This window comes from Pseudophryne corroboree, chromosome 3 (genome assembly GCF_028390025.1).
Source record: "Pseudophryne corroboree isolate aPseCor3 chromosome 3, aPseCor3.hap2, whole genome shotgun sequence".
Taxonomy (NCBI): Eukaryota; Metazoa; Chordata; class Amphibia; order Anura; family Myobatrachidae; genus Pseudophryne; species Pseudophryne corroboree.
The window spans coordinates 324354336-324376036 of record NC_086446.1 but is presented as its reverse complement, the minus strand read 5'-3'; positions in this window follow the sequence as shown (position 1 = coordinate 324376036).

Here is a 21701-nt window from a genome sequence, read left to right as displayed (position 1 = left end):
TCGACCCAGTTGAAATTCCTCTGTAGGGGCCTTCCTGGCCTCGCACCACGCAACATATTTACGCCAAATACGGTGATAATGTTGTACGGTTACATCCTTCCTGGCTTTGATCAGGGTAGGGATGACTTCATCCGGAATGCCTTTTTCCTTCAGGATCCGGCGTTCAACCGCCATGCCGTCAAACGCAGCCGTGGTAAGTCTTGGAACAGACATGGTCCCTGCTGGAGCAGGTCCTTTCTTAGAGGTAGAGGCCACGGGTCTTCCGTGAGCATCTCTTGAATTTCCGGGTACCAAGTCCTTCTTGGCCAATCCGGAGCCACGAGTATAGTCTTTACTCCTCTCCTTCTTATGATTCTCAGTACTTTTGGTATGAGAGGAAGAGGAGGGAACACATACACTGACTGGTACACCCACGGTGTTACCAGAGCGTCCACAGCTATTGCCTGAGGGTCCCTTGACCTGGCGCAATATCTGTCCAGTTTTTTGTTGAGGCGGGACGCCATCATGTCCACCTTTGGTTTTTCCCAACGGTTCACAATCATGTGGAAGACTTCTGGGTGAAGTCCCCACTCCCCCGGGTGAAGATCGTGTCTGCTGAGGAAGTCTGCTTCCCAGTTGTCCACTCCCGGAATGAACACTGCTGACAGTGCTATCACATGATTTTCCGCCCAGCGAAGAATCCTTGCCACTTCCGTCATTGCCCTCCTGCTTCTTGTGCCGCCCTGTCTGTTTACGTGGGCGACTGCCGTGATGTTGTCCGACTGGATCAACACCGGCTGACCCTGAAGCAGAGGTCTTGCCTGACTTAGGGCATTGTAAATGGCCCTTAGTTCCAGGATATTTATGTGAAGTGACGTTTCCATGCTTGACCACAAGCCCTGGAAATTTCTTCCCTGTGTGACTGCTCCCCAGCCTCTCAGGCTGGCATCCGTGGTCACCAGGACCCAATCCTGAATGCCGAATCTGCGGCCCTCTAGGAGATGAGCACTCTGTAACCACCACAGGAGGGGAGACGTTGGTAAAGCAGACTTCAGGAACCGGCGAGGGGGAGACGTCTCGAATTCCAATTTGTACCCCTGAGATACTACCTGCAGGATCCAGGGGTCCACTTGCGAGTGAGCCCACTGCGCGCTGAAATTCTTGAGACGGGCCCCCACCGTGCCTGAGTCCGCTTGTAAGGCCCCAGCGTCATGCTGAGGACTTGGAAGAAGCGGGGGAGGGCTTCTGTTCGTGGGAAGAGGCTGTCTGCTGCAGTCTTTTTCCCCTTCCTCTGCCCCGGGGCAGATATGAGTGGCCTTTTGCCCGCTTGCCCTTATGGGGACGAAAGGACTGAGCCTGAAAAGACGGTATCTTTTTCTGCTGCGAGGTGACTTGGGGTAAAAAGGTGGATTTCCCAGCCGTTGCCGTGGCCACCAGGTCCGATAGACCGACCCCAAATAACTCCTCCCCTTTATACGGCAATACTTCCATATGCCGTTTGGAATCCGCATCCCCTGACCACTGTCGCGTCCATAATCATCTTCTGGCAGAAATGGACATCGCACTTACTCTTGATGCCAGAGTGCAAATATCCCTCTGTGCATCTCGCATATATAGAAATGCATCCTTTAAATGCTCTATAGTCAATAATATATTGTCCCTGTGCAGGGTATCAATATTTTCAGTCAGGGAATCCGACCAAGCCACCCCAGCACTGCACATCCAGGCTGAGGCGATTGCTGGTCGCAGTATAATACCAGTATGTGTGTATATACTTTTTAGGATATTTTCCAGCTTCCTATCAGCTGGTTCCTTGAGGGCGGCCGTATCAGGAGACGGTAACGCCACTTGTTTTGATAAGCGTGTGAGCGCCTTATCTACCCTAGGGGGTGTTTCCCAACGTGCCCTAACCTCTGGCGGGAAAGGGTATAATGCCAATAATTTTTTAGAAATTAGCAGTTTTTTATCGGGGGAAACCCACGCTTCATCACACACCTCATTTAATTCATCTGATTCGGGAAAAACTACGGGTAGTTTTTTCACACCCCACATAATACCCTTTTTTGTGGTACTTGTAGTATCAGAAATGTTCAAAACCTCCTGCATTGCCGTGATCATGTAACGTGTGGCCCTACTGGAAAATACGTTTGTTTCCTCACCGTCGACACTGGAGTCAGTGTCCGTGTCTGTGTCTGTATCGACCTGAGGTAACGGGCGCTTTAGAGCCCCTGGCCGTGTTTGAGACGCCTGTACAGGTATTAACTGATTTGCCGGCTGTCTCATGTCGTCAACAGTCTTTTGTAAAGTGCTGACACTATCACGTAATTCTTTCCATAAGACCATCCAGTCAGGTGTCGACTCCCTAGGGGGTGACATCACTAACACAGGCAATTGCTCCGCCTCCACACCATTTTCCTCCTCATACATGTCGACACAACGTACCGACACACAGCACACACACAGGGAATGCTCTGATAGAGGACAGGACCCCACTAGCCCTTTGGGGAGACAGAGGGAGAGTTTGCCAGCACACACCAGAGCGCTATATATATACAGGGATAACCTTATATAAGTGTTTTTCCCTAATATAGCTGCTGTATATATTTATATGCCAATTTAGTGCCCCCCCTCTCTTGTTTTACCCTGTTTCTGTAGTGCAGGACTGCAGGGGAGAGTCAGGGAGCCTTCCTCCAACGGAGCTGTGAGGAAAAAATGGCGCCAGTGTGCTGAGGAGATAGGCTCCGCCCCCTTCTCGGCGGCCTTTCTCCCGCTTTTATATGGAAAAATTGGCAGGGGTTAAATGCATCCATATAGCCCAGGAGCTATATGTGATGTATTTTTTTTGCCAAAAAAAGGTGTTTCATTGCGTCTCAGGGCGCCCCCCCCCCCGAGGGACCGGAGTGTGAAGTGTGCTGAGAGCAATGGCGCACAGCTGCGGTGCTGTGCGCTACCTTATTGAAGACAGGACGTCTTCTGCCGCCGATTTTCCGGACCTCTTCAGTCTTCTGGCTCTGTAAGGGGGCCGGCGGCGCGGCTCTGGGACCAGTGGCGTAACTAGAAATTTTTCTCCCCCAAGCCAAAAAATTCTTTGGCGCCCCCCCCCCCCCCCCCCCCCGCCGCATAATTGGGAGCAAGAAAGGGATAAATATGCGCATGCCGAAGGCGCGCGCTGCAAAAAAGGGGCGTGGTTTTGTTGGAATGGGCGTGGTTTCTCATAAAGGGGCGTGGTATTGCAGGAAAAGACTACCTTATCTTATACCCCAGTTTTGCAACCTGCACACCCAGACGTTAGCCACCACAGGAAAGAAAAATAATCCTGATTCATGCCCCTTACATTATTTGTCATTTTTCCTCCTTATAGTAATGCCCAGTATACATTATGCCACATACTGCAATGGCCCTTAGACATTATGCCGCACACAACAATGCACATGACACAATATGCACACACTGTAATGCCCCCGACACATTATGCCACACACCGTAATGCCTGTGACACATTATGCCACACACCGTAATGCCCCCGACACATTATGACAGGATTCGCAATGCCCGTTATACATTATGCTACACACTGCAATGCCCCTGATATATTATAGCACATACAATGCCTGTGACACATTATGACACACACCGCAATGACCTTGAGATATTATACCACAATGCCCGTGATATAGTATACCATACACCGTAATGCCTGTGACACATACCGCAATGCCCTGCCCGTTATACCCTATGCCACACACCGCAATGCCCGTTATGTATTATGCCACACTGCAATGACCCTGAGACATTATACCACATACCACAATGCCCGTGATATAGTATACCACACACCGTAATGCCTGACACATTATGACACACACCGCAATGTCCGTGATACATTATGCCACACACTGCAATGACCCTGAGACATTATACCACATATCACAATGCCCGCGATATAGTATACCATACACCGTAATGCCTGTGACACATTATGACACTCACCGCAATGTCCGTGATACATTATGCCACACACCGTAATGCCCATTACACATTAAGTCCTACAGTAAGGCTTCTAATTACTTTTCAATTACCTTCTCGTTGTCAGAGGTTTCATGCACTGGGTGTCATGCTCGTTGCCAGGTGTTTCATGCACTGGGTGTCATGCTCGTTGTCAGGTGTTTCATGCACTGGGTGTCATGCTCGTTGCTAGGAGGTAGTCCTTGTTGCTAGGGCTGTGCTCCCAGTGCCACATATGTCCCCAGTGCCAGATATTCCCCCACGGTGCCAGGTACTCACATGCCCCCGGTGCCAAATATAGCCCCCCCCCCCATGTGCCAGGTACACATATACCCCCCCCCCAGTGCCAGATATTCCCCCAGTGCCAGATATGCCCCCAGTGCCAGATATTCCCCCAGTGCCAGATATTCCCCCCCAGTGCCACATATGCCCCCAGTGCCAGATATTCCCCCCATGCCAGATATGCCGCCAGTGCCATATATTCCCCCCCAGTGCCACATATGCCCCAGTGCCAGATATTCCCCCAGTGCCAGATATGCCGCCAGTGCCATATATTCCCCCCCAGTGCCAGATATTCCCCCCCAGTGCCATATATTCCCCCCCAGTGCCAGATATTCCCCCCCAGTGCCATATATTCCCCCCCAGTGCCAGATATTCCCCCCGAGTGCCATATATGCCCCCAGTGCCAGATATGCCCCAGTGCCAGACATCCCCCCCCCCAGTGCCAGATATGCCCTAGTGCCAGATATCCCCCCCCCCAGTGCCAGATATCCCCCCTAGTGCCAGACATCCCCCCCCAGTGCCATATATGCCCCAGTGCCAGACATCCCCCCCAGTGCCATATATGCCCCAGTGCCAGACATCCCCCCCCCAGTGCCAGATATGCCCCAGTGCCAGATTTCCCCCCCAGTGCCAGACATCCCCCCCCCAGTGCCAGATATGCCCTAGTGCCAGATATCCCCCCCCCAGTGCCATATATGCCCCAGTGCCAGATATCCCCCCTAGTGCCAGACACCCCCCCCCAATGCCATATATGCCCCAGTGCCAGACATCCCCCCCCCCAGTGCCAGATATGCCCCAGTGCCAGACATCCCCCCCCCAGTGCCATATATGCCCCAGTGCCAGACATCCCCCCCCCAGTGCCAGATATGCCCCAGTGCCAGATATCCCCCCCAGTGCCAGACATCCCCCCCCCAGTGCCAGATATGCCCTAGTGCCAGATATCCCCCCCCCAGTGCCATATATGCCCCAGTGCCAGATATCCCCCCTAGTGCCAGACATCCCCCCCACCCCCCCAGTGCCATATATGCCCCAGTGCCAGACATCCCCCCCACCGCCCCAGTGCCATATATGCCCCAGTGCCAGACACCCCCCCCCCCAGTGCCATATATGCCCCAGTGCCAGATATGCCCCCTAGTGCCAGACATCCCCCCCCCCAGTGCCATATATGCCCCAGTGCCAGACATTCCCCCCAGTGCCGCCGCCGCCGCTTGTTGGAGGGACACGGAGGGCGCAGCGTGTGCCTCTCCTGTGTCCCTCCTGCTGCATCATCTCCGGCGGCCGCGGGTCTGATAGGGGGAAGTGCCGGTTCGTGAGCCAATTAGAGCTCACGAACGGCACTTCCCCCTATTAGACCCGCGGGCCGCCGGAGATGATGCAGGACTCAGGAGGGACACAGGAGAGGCACACGCTGCGCCCTCCGTGTCCCTCCAATAAAAGGCGGAGGGAAGGAGAAAGCAGACTGACATGCGGGCGCTCGTCCGCATGTCTGTCTGCTGTAATCAGTGGCGCCCCCGCAGCCCCTCGCCCCCAAGCCACCGCGAGGGCTGCGGGGGCAGTAGTTACGCCACTGTCTGGGACCCATCCATGGCTGGGCCTGTGATCGTCCCTCTGGAGCTAATGTCCAGTAGCCTAAGAAGCCCAATCCACTCTGCACGCAGGTGAGTTCGCTTCTTCTCCCCTTAGTCCCTCGGTGCAGTGAGCCTGTTGCCAGCAGGTCTCATTGAAAATAAAAAACCTACTTTAAACTTTTACACTAAGCAGCTCAGGAGAGCCCCTTAGCCTGCACCCGTCTCGTTCGGGCACAAAAATCTAACTGAGGCTTGGAGGAGGGTCATAGGGGGAGGAGCCAGTGCACACCAGGTAGTCCTAAAGCTTTTTACTTTTGTGCCCAGTCTCCTGCGGAGCCGCTATTCCCCATGGTCCTTTCGGAGTCCCCAGCATCCACTAGGACGTTAGAGAAAAATGAAAATTATACTTACAAACTTCAATCCACAGGAGGAGAGAGAGAGAGAGAGAGAGAGAGAGAGAGGGGAGGGGGAGAGAGAGAGAGACTAACCTGCTGCTGCTGGGGAGAGCCGCACACACTGCAGGGCCACGCCGGGAGGACGGAGCCGGAGGAGGGGGAGAGCCGCACACCGCCGCTCCTGTCAGCGGGAGGACGGAGCCGGCGGAGGAAGGGGAGAGCCGCACGGGGGAGAGCCGCACAACACCGCTCCTGTCAGCGCACACTGCAGACGCCACTCACCGCCGGGACCCGTCGCCTCCAGCGCCGCGTGTGGGTGATTGGACAAGCGGATCCAGCACTGGATCCGCTGTCCAATCACAGGTGCCTCGCTGACATGGGGGTGGTGTCCCTGTCAGTGGTGTCCCTGTCAATTAACACACACGCACACTGTCCCACACACACACAATTAACACACACGCATACTGTCCCACACACACACAATTAACACACACGCACTGTCCCACACACACACAATTAACACACACTCACACTGTCCCACACACACACACACAATTAACACACACACAATTTACACACACTCGCACTGTCCCACACACACAATTAACACACACGCACACTGCCCCACACACACACAATTAATACACACTCACACTGTCCCACACACACACAATTAACACACACACAATTAACACACGCACACTGCCCCACACACACACACAATTAACACACACTCACACACTCCCACACACACACAATTAACACACACGCACACTGTCCCACACACACACACAATTAACACACACGCACACTGTCCCACACACACAATTAACACACACGCACACTGTCCCACACACACACACACACACAATTAACACACACTCAAACTGTCACACACACAATTAACACACACACACTGTCCCACACACACAATTAACACACACACACTGTCCCGCACCCCCCTCCCCTACCCTCCACTCCCCTCTCCAGACAGGAAAGTATAAACCCCGCTCGGCACTCATCTGCACTTCTGAGGCTGCGCACCCCCATGGTTGCGCACGCGCGCGCACGTACCTCCGCGAACGCGATCGCGCAATGTACACTTTGCAGGGGGGGGAGTAGGGGGAGGCTCCAGGCTGCCGCTGCCTGTCCACTGTGACAGGCACAGCAGCCGGGGAGACAGGGAGAGCGCCGCGGGTAGCGCCGGCGGAATCCCTGTCCGATGGGGCGAGCGGGCCGTGCAGGTGCCGTTGGCGCCCTCCTCTGTTGGGGCTGCCACGGCGCCCAGGGCATGTGCCCTGCTCGCCCCATGCTAGATACGCCTCTGCCTATGGGATGTGGTTTTGTTTGAATATTATTTCTCTGTGAGGATGAGGATGTAAACACTGAAGGAGGGGGGGGGGGGGATCTGAGGATGAGGACGACATCTAGCCACTGTTGAGCCAGTTTGTACAAGAAGAGATTAATTGATTTTTTTTGGTGGGGGCCCAAACAAACCAGTCATTTCAGCCACAGTCGTGTGGGAGACCCTGTCGCTGAAATGATTGGTTTGTTAAAGTGTGCATGTCCTGTTTATACAACATAAGGTTGGGTGGGAGGGCCCAAGGACAATTCCATCTTGCATGTCTTTTCTTTGCCACATCATTCCAGGGGTGCTGCCCTATATGGCATGCTGCCCCTCTGCCCTATCAGTCCAGGGGTGCTGCCCCACTGCCGTTTAAGTCCAGGGGTGCTGTTGCCTGTCTGCAGTGCTGTGTAATTTTCCAGGGGTGCTGCCTATGCTGTATAGGTCCAGGGGTGCTTCTGTACTTGATCCTACAGTAGTGTTTAAATGAAAGCCTAGAGCTGATATGAAACAAAGTTCAACATCACAAACAGATTTGTGAAAACAGCCACAAAGGTGGAAATGGAAATTGCCGAAGTGTTTTTAAATAAAGTGGTGAGAGACCACATTTGTGGCCAAAGTCAGTTTAACTCAGAAGAGACTGAATCATAATCCAGCATAATTGATGGAAAGGTAAAAGTGAGATTTTCTGGCGGAGCATTAGAGAGGATCTTCTCAATTATTTCATGTTAGGGACTCACTTGAATGGCTCCAATTAATTAACCTTAATTTTGATTTATTATTTTATTATTGATGTTCCACATTTTGAGATTATTTATTTAGAAGATGCGCATTTGTTGTACAGGGGTCTTCTTTTCCTAAGGGCTGCGTAGGATTATCGCAAGACCTCGCGGTGTTAGAAAAACAGAGTTTCAGTGATCTTGCACTGCATCTCATGGTGGATTACAGCCAGGAGGAGGTCTGGCTTGTCAGGCTGAGGCATGCTGTGGGCACAGAGGTTAGCATAGCTTCCTCCCACAGTCCTACTTATAGTATGAAATGAGTTTGGACTGTAGAGTGGTAAGCTCCACTAGGACAGGGGCTCAGTAACAAAAACATTTACTGCACAGTCGTGCTTAGAACTTTACCGAACCCATCCGAACTCAACTTGCTGCTGTGGGGGCTCAGAAGGGGTTGCTAAAACATCTAAAAGGCTGCTTTATTTAAAAATAAAATAGTAATAAAATAAACAAGACACATGTATGCTCACATGCGTGTCACTGGGAGCTGTGAAAACAAAAATAAGACATCAACCACAAAATATGTTCATAAAATTGCAATAAAAAAAGGGGGGGGGGGAAAGAAACCCATGAGATTTTCACAAAATAAAGTCTCCAGACTCCATGGAGGGGAAAATATCCAATCTTGATCCTGTGGTATACACTAGATTATTTGCATACCAGCATTAAATCCGAGATTATCTTAATCCCTGAAAATGGAGAAGGGGATACAAATTTGGAGACTTTGGGCCCTAGTTTTTCAGTTTGTCCAGTAATGTGGTAATTATATATTTGCTTGGTTGAAGTCCTTTTTGTTCCACACCAATATACTGTAGGAGTGGAGGTGAAAGCCTGTGTGTTGTTCCTGACTGCGTGTGCCTCTATAATTTTAATCACCTTCTTGACACTGTCCTCTTCCTCTTGCCTCTTCTCATTATGTGAAAAGTCATCAAATATGGAGGTGGTATGTTTGTAGCTAGCTATGATTCTGAGAACTTGTCAAGCTTTTTCCAGTGAGACCACCTGTCGCTGAAATGCTGGGTTTATTAAACTGTGCATGTCCTGTTTAAACAACATAAGGGTGGGAAAGCCCAAGACAATTCCATCTTGCACCTCTTTTTTTTTCTTTGCATCATGTGCTCTTTGGGGCCTAGTTTTTAAAACTGGCATCCTGTCTGCCATTGCAATGCCACTCCTAGATGGGCCAGGTGTTTGTGCCGCTTAGCTTAGTCATCCAGCTACCTCGTTGCACCTCTTTTTTTCCTTTGCATTATGTGCTCTTTGGGGCCGATTTTTTTAAAACTGCCATCCTGTCTGCCACTGCAGTGCCACTCCTTGTCTCTCTTGGCTTCGTCATCTAGCTACTTCGGTGCAACTTTTTGTCCTAAAAATAATATTGTGAGGTGTGAGGTGTTCAGAATAGACTGGAAATGAGTGGAAATGAATGTTATGGAGGTTAATAATATCGTAGAATCAAAATTACCCCCAAATTCTGTGATTTTAGCTGTTTTTGTTTTTGTTTTCAAAAATCATCCAGATTCAAAACCAAAACCGGAAAGGGTAGTGTGACAATAACACTGGGATAGTGTTTGAGGGCAGGTATGTTTGTCCCAGGTTCTTGTCTTACATGTTTTAGAAAATGAAAACTTCTAGGAAAAATGCTTTTGTTTTGTCATAACCTTTTCAGTTTGCTGTAAAAGCTGGGTAAAGGCTCTGAGAGAGAGATAAGGCGAGTTCTAGACATTGGGCCCAGTTCGGGTCTTTGGCCTCACAGAGGGCTAATCAGGGTTTCAGCTGTGTAAGAGTGTTATAGGGCTGCTAGCCTGATTAGTATGGGCAGACTGCCTGGGAAGACTGGAGGGATCTGTGTGAGAGACACGCTTCCTGATACAAGTGAGCTATACAGGGTACTGGAGAACTCTGTGTTTTTTTTGTTTAGTGATAGTTAGGAACATCTTGTGTGTAGTTAGTGCCGGACAGGCAAGGTATTATCTTTTGCTGTTTGTTTTATTTTTTGTCTAATAAACAACTGGCTGGGACCAGTTGTACCGGAAACTGGACTTGTGTGGTTCCTCAGCTGCTGCAGGCTGCCATTTATCCCAGGAAACTGCACCTTGTACCCTTACAGCGTTACAACTTGGTGGAGAATGCGAGCATGCCGCCCTGCGCATAAGTGAAAGCAGCAGCTTTATGAGGCCTGCAGAAAACGGTGGTTTATGCAGATACAGCACAGTGTGAAGTTGCTGAAACTCACCCCGAGGGTTTGATATATGTCCTGGGTGAAAGCAGCTACAAAGCCGCCTGAAAAATCTATCGACATGGAGGAACTGCTTAAAGCCTTGCTACAAGCTACAGCGGATCAGCAGGAGGCCAACAGACAGCAGCAGGTGGCAATGGAGGAAAATTGGAGACTACAGCAGGAGGCCAACAGACAGCAGCAGGTGGCAATGGAGGAAAATAGGAGACAACAGCAGACAGCTGTTGACGAACTTTACAGGCAACAGCGTCAGGATAGAGAGGCCTTAGCAGAAGTGGTGCAGAGACTTGCAGCTCGGGTTGGAGATGTGGCCGTCAGTGCTCCGACCAGCTCTAGTTCTATACGGGCCAGTCACTTCCTGCAGAAAATGACAGAGGCTGATGATGTGGAGGCCTATCTGACCACGTTTGAAAGGACTGCCGAGCGTGAGAACTGGACGAAAGCACAGTGGGCCAGTCTGCTGGCACCTTTCCTGTCAGGTGAGCCCCAAAAAGCTTACTTTGATTTAAGCCCTGCTGAGGCTCGGGACTATGATAAACTAAAGACTGAGATCCTGGCCCGCCTGGGAGTCACGCTGTCAGTACGAGCACAACGGGTGCACCGTTGGGTGTACGCCATGGAGAAGCCTTCGCGCTCCCAGATGCACGACCTTATTCAGCTAACAAAAAAATGGTTACAGCCAGAGGCATTAACTGGTCCCCAGATGGTTGAAAGAGTCGTCATGTACCGCTACTTGAGATCTTTGCCCATGGTCCTGCGCAAGTGGGTGAGCCATGGAAACCCGGGTACTGCTGACCAATTAGTGGACATGGTAGAGAGGTATTTGGCAGCAGAGGAACTACTGATGACCACCCAGCAACCCATAGATCCTCGACAGCGCCCTTCAGTAAAGACTGGTAAGACTGTTCCGTGGGAAAACGTTGCTGGGCGGTTAAGAGAACGTAAGGCTGGAGAGACTGTAAACACTGGCCCTGGAGACAGGCCAATGGGGCTAGAACGGTCTATGCTGCCCAAACGGGTTGATAATCGTGTGGTTAAATGTTTTAGGTGTGGTATGCCAGGTCATGTTATTACCAATTGCCCAGTCACGCAAGAACCCATGCAATGTGATGCTGCCTTTGAATGTCGCAGAATGTCTTTCTTTGCTAGGTTAGCCTGTACTGTGGTACCTTCACCTGAGCTGGAAAAAGAAATGTGCGATGTGTTCTTAGAGGGTAACCGGGTAGAGGCCTTGCTAGATTCAGGAAGTTTAGTTACCCTCGTGAAAGCTGGGTTAGTGAACCCCTTAAAGGTCCAGCAAATACCTATTGGGGTAACTTGCATACATGGGGATACCCAACATTATGTCACTGCTGAAGTGAATATAGAAACTTGTTGTGGGTCAGCAATGGTTAAAGTGGGACTGGTCCCCACCTTGGTGCATGAGGCCATAATAGGGAGGGATTTTCCTCATTTTTGGAAACTGTGGGAAGCACGGTTATCAACAGATGTGAGAAGTAAAGAGCCAGTTGATCATACCGGTGATTGTAGGGATGTACGTGTGTCTTCGGAACTTTCTGACCCTTTGCCTTTTGCTAGTTTGGCTGGGGAAGTGACAGATGGGGAGTCCAGTGAGGACCCTCTTGCTGGGAACAGAGACATAATAGTTAGAACTGAAAGCGTGCCTGACCTGGAGGTAAAGAAGGATCTGTTTGCGTCTGAACAGTTAAAGGATCCTACCTTAATAAAGGCTAGAGAGAATGTTAAGATTGTTAATGGGGAACCTGTGGTACCAGGTGACAGGGTTACATATCCCCACATGGCCATCTGTAATGAGCTCTTGTACCACATTGTCAAAAGGGGTGAGGATGTGGTGGAACAGCTGGTAGTTCCCCAGCCTTATCGGAGAACGGTACTAGATTTAGCTCATAGTCACGTTACCGCAGGACATTTAGGGGCAGAAAAAAACCACTGAAAGAGTTTTACAAAGGTTCTTTTGGCCAGGGGTTTATAAAGAAGTGTCTGAATATTGTTCTTCCTGTCCTGAATGCCAGTATCATGCCCCTAGACCCCATTTTAGGAGCCCACTAGTTCCCATGCCTATTATAGAGGTCCCGTTTGACAGAATAGCCATGGATCTCGTGGGGCCCTTGTTAAAGTCTGCTCGGGGCCATCAGTATATTCTGGTAATTATGGACTATGCCACTCGATATCCTGAGGCTGTCCCTTTACGCACTATCACAACCAAGGCGATAGCTAGGGAGCTGCTGCAGGTATTTAGTAGAGTGGGAATACCAAAAGAAATTTTGACTGACCAAGGTACTCCATTTATGTCAAGGATCATGAAAGAATTGTGCAAATTATTTAAGGTGACTCACCTCAGGACGTCCATCTACCATCCCCAAGCTGATGGGTTGGTGGAAAGGTTTAATAAAACATTAAAAAGTATGTTAAAAAAGGTTGTTGAGAGAGATGGGAAAAACTGGGATTGTTTGTTGCCCTACTTGTTAATGGCCATCAGAGAAGTTCCTCAGTCCTCTACGGGGTTTTCTCCATTTGATTTGTTGTATGGTAGACACCCCAGAGGGCTGTTGGACATTGCCAAAGAGACGTGGGAAGGACAGCCCACTCCTTATAGGAGCGTTATTGAACATATAACACAAATGCAGGATAGGATTGCAGCCGTGGTACCTGTTGTCAGAGAGCACATGAAACAGGCCCAAAGTGCTCAACAGAGGGTCTATAACCGGAGTGCCAAGATACGGGAATTTGTTCCTGGAGATAGAGTTCTTGTTTTGGTACCCACTGTGAAAAGCAAATTCCTAGCTAAATGGCAGGGTCCATTTGAGATTAGGGAAAAAGTGAATGAGGTTAATTACAAAGTATACCAGCCGGGAAAGAGAAAACCAGAGCAGATCTACCATGTTAACTTAATCAAACCCTGGAAAGATAGGTTGTCTCTGTCAGCGGAGCCTTGCCCTTCGGTGTCTTCACCCCGGTTGCTTCCCGCAGTGAAGGTGTCAGAGACATTATCAGCTGATCAGAACAATCAGGTTAAAGAATTTCTCATCCAAAATAGGGAGATATTTTCAGAGCTGCCTGGCCGAACAACCATAATAAAACATGACATTGTCACAGAACCAGGGGTCAGGGTTCATTTAAAGCCATATAGGATACCTGAAGCTCAGCGAGAAGCTATTTCTAAAGAAGTTAAAACGATGTTAGAACTTGGAGTCATAGAGGAGTCTAACAGTGAGTGGTCCAGTCCCATAGTGCTCATCCCGAAGCCCGACGGTAGCATACGCTTCTGTAATGACTTTCGTAAGTTAAATGAGGTGTCCAAGTTTGACGCATACCCCATGCCCCGTGTGGATGAGCTTGTAGAAAGGCTGGGAACAGCCAGGTTTCTCACCACGTTGGACCTGACCAAAGGTTACTGGCAAATACCTTTATCTGATAGCGCCAAAGAAAAAACAGCCTTTTCGGTTCCGGAGGGGCTGTACCAGTATAAGATGTTACCCTTTGGGTTGCATGGGGCTCCAGCAACCTTTCAACGGGCGATGGATAAAATTTTGAGGCCCCATAGAAAATATGCAGCTGCCTATTTGGATGATGTGGTAATTCACAGTACAGACTGGGGGTCCCATTTGGTTAAAGTACAAGCAGTACTGGACTCAATCAGAGAGGCAGGGTTAACTGCTAACCCAAAGAAGTGCTGCCTCGCAATGGAGGAGGTCAAATACTTGGGCTTCACCATAGGCAGAGGTCTGATTAGGCCCCAATTGAATAAAATTGATGCTATTCAAAACTGGCCTCGTCCAGTGAATAAAAAACAGGTAAGGGCTTTTTTGGGAATTACTGGGTACTATAGATGGTTTATTCCCAATTTTGCGACCACAGCGGTGCCGTTGTCAGACCTTACCAAAGGGAAGCAGTCAAATATGGTGAAATGGAACCCTGATGCAGAAAAAGCGTTCCAAGCGTTAAAAGTGGCCTTGTGTTCACAACCGGTGTTGATAACACCAGATTTTTCAAAAGAATTTGTGGTACAGACAGATGCCTCAGAGGTAGGGATAGGTGCTGTGCTGTCCCAAACCAGAGATGGGGACGAACACCCTATCATTTATTTGAGTAGGAAACTCAATGAGCATGAAAAAAGGTATGCCATTGTGGAAAAGGAGGCTTTGGCCATTAAGTGGGCACTAGATACCTTGAGATATTACCTCTTGGGTAGACAATTCAGACTAGTGACAGACCATGCCCCTTTAAAATGGATGTATGTAAATAGAGGCAAGAATGCTCGTGTAACTAGATGGTTTCTAGCGTTGCAGGACTTTAAGTTTACGGTCGAACATAGACCGGGAACACAATTGGCCAACGCAGATGCATTGTCTCGCATCTTCTGTTTGGGGGCTACAAGTGTTCCGGCCCCTAGGTCGAAACAGGGGAGGGGGATATGTGACAAGAACACTGGGATAGTGTTTGAGGGCAGGTATGTTTGTCCCAGGTTCTTGTCTTACATGTTTTAGAAAATGAAAACTTCTAGGAAAAATGCTTTTGTTTTGTCATAACCTTTTCAGTTTGCTGGAAAAGCTGTATAAGGGCTCTGAGAGAGAGATAGGGCGAGTTCCAGACATTGGGCCCAGTTCAGGTCTTTGGCCTCACAGAGGGCTAATCAGGGTTTCAGCTGTGTAAGAGTGTTATAGGGCTGCTAGCCTGATTAGTACGGGCAGACTGCCTGGGAAGACTGCAGGATCTCTGTGTGAGAGACACGCTTCCTGATACAAGTGAGCTATACAGGGTACTGGAGAACTCTGTGTTTTTTTTGTTTAGTGATAGTTAGGAACATCTTGTGTTTAGTTAGTGCCGGACAGGCAAGGTATTTTCTTTTGCTGTTTGTTTTATTTTCTGTCTTTTAAACAACTGGCTGGGGCCAGTTGTACCGGAAACTGGACTTGTGTGGTTCCTCAGCTGCTGCAGGCTGCCATTTATCCCAGGAAACGGCACCTTGTACCCTTACAGCGTTACAGTAGTTTTGGCAAAACCAATCCAGAACCAAAATACGAGCGGGGATCCAGGTCCAAAACCAAAACACAAAACCCGAAAAGTGTCCGCTGCACATCTTAATTATACACTGAGGAGGGAAATGTACAGTACTAAGGGGGTTATTCAGTACGGATTGTAAATTCTGCTGAAAAACAAAATTTGCCATCCGTTCTTTCGCATACAAAGCCCCATCTCCACCTCCCTCCCGCCCGGCGAATGTTCCTGTCTGTTAATCAGGCAGAAGCATTTGCACCCACTGCGACCCAAACGCATTGGGCGGCCGCACATTTGGAGGTCGGTACCTGCATGTGTGCACTGCCGTCGAGGACGGGGTTATTCTGCTCACATCAATTAGCAATGTGTCCTGAATAACCTCCTAAGGAGGTTATTTAGAGTTGTTAGCAAACTTAAAATGTTAGCAATTGCGCAAAACCATGTTGCACTGCAGGTGGGGCAGATATAACATGTGCAGAGAGAGTTAGATTTGGGTGGGTTTTATTGTTTCTGTGCATGGTAAATACTTTCTGCTTTATTTTTACACTGCAATTTAGATTTCAGTTTGAACACTCCCCACCCAAATCTAACTCTCTCTGCACATATTACATCTACCTCACTTGCAGTGCAGCATGGTTTTGTCCATTAGTGTGCTTTTTTTGCTTTGCTAACAACTCTGAATAACCCCCTAAGCCTTGTACATTGATAAAGTGAAGCAAATGAAACCAACCAACCAGCTCCTAACTGTCATTTTTCAAACACATCCTGTAACATGGCAGTTAGGAGCTGATTGGTTGGTATTGTATCTCTCTCCACTTTATCTCTCTCCAAGCTTTGATAAATCTCCTCCTGTGTTTGAGAAATGACAGTAAGATAGTAAGACAGTAATACCCCTTTCAGATTGTCAATAGCCGGGTCGCACCCGGGAATGTGTACACAGGTGCTTCCCAGGTGCGACCCGGCTTGAGACCCCTTCAGACTTGCGGCCCGACCCGGCATATTGCCGGGTTGGTGACGTCACCGCTGACGCTACCAGAGGCGGTGCTTGGAGAAAATCATCTCCAAGCACCGCCTCCTCCAATGCAGAGAACGGGTGCTGGGTCGCCTTGACCCGGCTTACCCGTTCACACTGCATGCATCCCAAGTCGATTCCGGCTTCAACCCAGGTCGAGACCTGGAATGAAATGCCGGGACGCTCGACCCGGGAAATTCTTTCAGGACCCTTTCACACTGAGCAAATTCCCGGGTTGATGCGCGTTTATGCACAATAACCCGGGAAATATTTGTCAGTGTGAAAGGGGCATTAGATAGATAATATCCCCCTTTGCTGCTGCACAACAAATATTTTGCACTTCATAAATTACCTAATTTGAAGATCGTCCTTTTGTCAGCTAAATCATTCAATATTCATGAAAATTCAGTCAATCAATCACTGGTATCTAGTGACCTTGCGGAGGGTCTGACTGTCAGCATGATTCATTTAACCACGGACACATTGCTTTACTCATGTGTTCCCTGGGAATGAACAACGCAGGGCTCTGAATAAGTCAGACGGCTTTTAAACCCCTAGACAGGATCAGTGTAGTTTAGAAATGTTTAGCTCATTATAGTGAGAGTTTAGTTGCCTGTCAAAGGTTTTAAGGCCATTAGAATTAACTAAGAGAATGTTCCTGGGCAGGTTTTTAACGTTGTGGTAGCAGTTAATCTTTGCTTTTTTTTCATGCATCCCTTCCTCCCTCCCCATTTGTGTCTTGTTTGTCAGTTTTATTCTTTTGGTTTGTAAAAAAAAAAAAAAAAAACGGCAGTCCAATGGCTATCTTCTTGCACTTAGAAGTGTGCTCTCTTCCAGTGGGGTATTTCCCACTAGACACGTGATGAACGTGCCTAGGGGCGTCAGTATTTGGTGCCGCCCCTGCAAATAAACTAATCCTAGTCACTGCCTGGGCCGCTGCAGTAATCAGTAGGGCGCAGGCATGTTCTGCTCAATGAGCAGTGCTCAGCGGTGTCCGCATTACTCTCTGTCCCTTGGCGGCTTTGCCTTGCTGCCACTGACATACATATTGTCACGACAAAAGCAAGGAGTGTAGGCGGTACACTGGAGCATGGGGCAATAGTTTGCGGTTCAATTGACCAGTGTTATGTCAATCATGCTTACAGCGGGCTAATGACAGAGGGAGGGGTCTGACTGTACAAACAGGTGAGGGGCAAAATAAGCAGATGGTTTTGGGGCACGGCTTACAGGGATGAGTGGCAGGCGCACAAACAAAGGAAGTGACCTGGTAGGGGATATGGTCATTAGGTCGACAGCACTTAGGTTGACAGTCATTAGGTCGACCACTATTGGTCGACATGCATTAGGTCGACATAGTCAATAGGTCGACCTGTACTATGTCGACATGGAAAAAGGTTGACATGAGTTTTTCACTTTTTTTCAATTTTTTTAACTTTTTCATACTTTGCGATCCACGTGGACTACAATTGGGAACAGTATCCTTTGCAGAGCACAGCGAGACTGCTTGCCTGAAGCATGGCGAACAAAGCGAGCCATGCGAGGGGACACGGTGCACTAATTGGGGTTCCCCGTCACTTTTACAAAGAAAACGACACCAAAAACAATAAAAAAAACTCATGTCAACCTTTTTCCATGTCGACCTAATGACCATGTCAACCTAATGCATGTCGACCAATAGTGCTCGACCTAATGACTGTCAACCTAAGTGTGCTCGACCTAATGACCCGTACCCACCTGGTAGTGTGCTCAGTTGATGTCTATATAAAAATGCATGGAATAGAAAGGATGGAACAGACAGCATTTGGCTGTGATTGTGCAGACTGCAGGTAAAATACACCCACTGGGCTGTCACTCATTACTGATGGGAGAGAGTGTGTACATAGAGCATGTGGTATCTGCAGCCCCCTGCCATGCCACTGACTGCATCTGTTATTATTAACAAGAAACCACCCTGTCTGCCCCTCCCTTCACTCTGTATGTCTCAGCCTGCCACCCTTCACTCTGTGTCTCTCAGCCTCCCACCCATACTTGCCTGCTCTCCCGGAAAGGCTGGGAGGCTCCCAAAAATTGCGTTGCACTCCTGGCCCCCACGGGAAAGTGGGCAAGTCTCCCGCATGGCGCTCACCCCGCCGCTCACCGAATATCCCAGTCACCACTGTATCCCATCACACAAAAGGGGGCAGGGTGATGACGCTATTCGTGTTAAATCACGTCATAGCCCCCGCTTTACAATGCAGGTAATGTGGGTATTGTAAAGCGGGGGATGGGACTACGATGACGCGATCGCGGAAAGAGCAGCCACAATGTAGGCAAGTATGTCCCACCCTTCACTCTGTGTCTCTTTGCCTCCTCCCCCTTCACTCTACCTATCAACCTGCTCCCCCTTCACTCTGAGCCTCTCAAATGATATGCGGCATGCCTATATTCTGTGTGTAGCATTTCATATGCAGATACAGCCACAGTCTCACACATGCTGCATATCATTTTAATCAGCAGAAGCTGCTTGTGCATCCTAGCCACATAGCAATGCAAATAAGACGCATTTTCAGAAAAAAAGGTGCCCGACGTTAGCATTGAGGCAAGATTTATGAGGACACATCTGTATCCAAGCAGAGGCCACAGTGTTAGTAGCAGTGTGAGTGCAGTAGTGTTCAGAATATGTGTAAGGAGCATTATGTGTGTCATGTAAAAATGCATTAATAATGTGCAACATATGTGTAAGGGGCACTGTGTGTGTCATTATGTGTATAAGGGCATTAATAATGTGCAGCATATGTGTAACAGGGTACTACTGTATGTGTGTCATTGTGTGTAAAGGGGCACTAATAATGTGCAGCAAATGTGTAGGTGAGGTGGCACTATGTGTGTCATTATGTGTATAAGGGCATTAATAATGTGCGGCATATGTGTAAGGAACATTATGTGTAAAAATAAGATTTTAAACCTACCGGTAAATCTTTTTCTCCTAGTCCGTAGAGGATGCTGGGGACTCCGTAAGGACCATGGGGTATAGACAGGCTCCGCAGGAGACATGGGCACTCTAAGACTTTAGAATGGGTGTGCACTGGCTCCTCCCTCTATGCCCCTCCTCCACACCTCAGTTAAAGAACTGTGCCCAGAGGAGACGGACAGTACGAGGAAAGGATTTTTGTTAATCTAAGGGCGAGATACATACCAGCCCACACCATACATACCGTACAACCTGGCATACACTAAACCAGTTAACAGCATAAACAAAACAGCATCAGCCAGAGACTGATCACAACTGTAACATAACCCTTATGTAAGCAACAACTATATACAAGCCTTGCAGAAATAGTCCGCACTGGGACGGGCGCCCAGCATCCTCTACGGACTAGGAGAAAAAGATTTACCGGTAGGTTTAAAATCTTATTTTCTCTTACGTCCTAGAGGATGCTGGGGACTCCGTAAGGATCATGGGGATTATACCAAAGCTCCAGACCGGGTGGTAGAGTGCGGATGACTCTGCAGCACCGATTGAGCAAACATGATGTCCTCATTAGCCAGGGTATCAAACTTGTAAAATTTTGCAAAAGTGTTTGAACCCGACCAAGTAGCCGCCCGGCAAAGCTGTAATGCCGAGACGCCTCGGGTAGCCGCCCAAGAAGAGCCCACCTTCCTAGTGGAATGGGCCTTTACCGAATTAGGTAACGGCAATCCAGCCGTAGAATGAGCATGCTGAATCGTGTTACAGATCCAGTGAGCAATAGTCTGCTTGGAAGCAGGAGTGCCAACCTTGTTGGCCGCATATAGGACAAACAGGGCATCTGTTTTCCTAACTCGAGCCGTCCTGGCTACATACATTTTTAAGGCCCTGACTACATCAAGGGACTTGGAATCCTCCAAGTCCCCCGTAGCCACAGGCACCACAATAGGTTGGTTCATATGAAACGACGAAACCACCTTAGGTAGAAATTGAGGACGAGTTCTCAACTCCGCTCGATCCACATGGAAAATCAGATAGGGGCTCTTGTGAGACAAGGCCGCCAATTCGGACACCCGCCTCGCAGATGCCAAGGCCAACAACATGATCATTTTCCAAGTGAGACATTTTAATTCAACCGTTTGAAGAGGTTCAAACCAGTGTGACTTAAGGAATTGTAACACCACGTTCAGGTCCCACGGTGCCACTGGGGGGCACAAAAGGAGGTTGGATGTGCAGCACTCCCTTTACAAAAGTCTGGACTTCTGGGAGAGAAGCCAATTCCTTCTGAAGGAATATAGATAAGGCTGAAATCTGCACCTTAATGGAACCTAACTTAGGCCCATATCCACTCCTGTGTGAAGAAAATGGAGAAAATGACCCAGCTGAAAATCTTCCGCCGGAGAATTCTTGGCTTCACACCAAGACACATATTTCCTCCAGATATGGTGATAATGTCTCGCCGTTACCTTCTTCCTAGCTTTGATCAGAGTAGGGATGACATCCCCCGGAATACCTTTCCTAGCTAGGATTTGGTGTTCAACCGCCATGCCGTCAAACGTTACCGCGGTAAGTCTTGGAACACACAGGGCCCATGTTGCAACAGGTCCTCCCTGAGAGGAAGAGGCCACGGATCTTCTGCGATCATTTCCTGAAGATCTGAATACCAGGCCTTTCGAGGCCAGTCTGGAACAATGAGTATTGTCTGCACTCTTGTTCGTCTTATGATTCTCAATATTTTTGAGATGAGCGGAAGAGGAGGGAACACATATACCGACTGAAAAACCCATGGTCCACCGCTACTGCCTGAGGATCCCTCGACCTGGAACAATATATCCGAAGTTACTTGTTGAGGCGTGACGCCATCATGTCTATTTGGGGAAGTCCCCAACGACTTGTGATCTCTGCGAAAACTTCTTGATGAAGACCCCACTCTCCTGGATGGAGATCGTGTCTGCTGAGAAAGTCTGCTTCCCAGTTGTCCACTCCCAGAATGAAGACTGCTGACAGAGCGCTTACGTGATTTTCCGCCCAGCGAAGAATCCTGGTGGCTTCCGGCATTGCCACTCTGCTCCTTGTCCCGCCCTGGTGGTTTACAAGCGCCACGGCTGTGACATTGTCTGACTGAATCAGAACG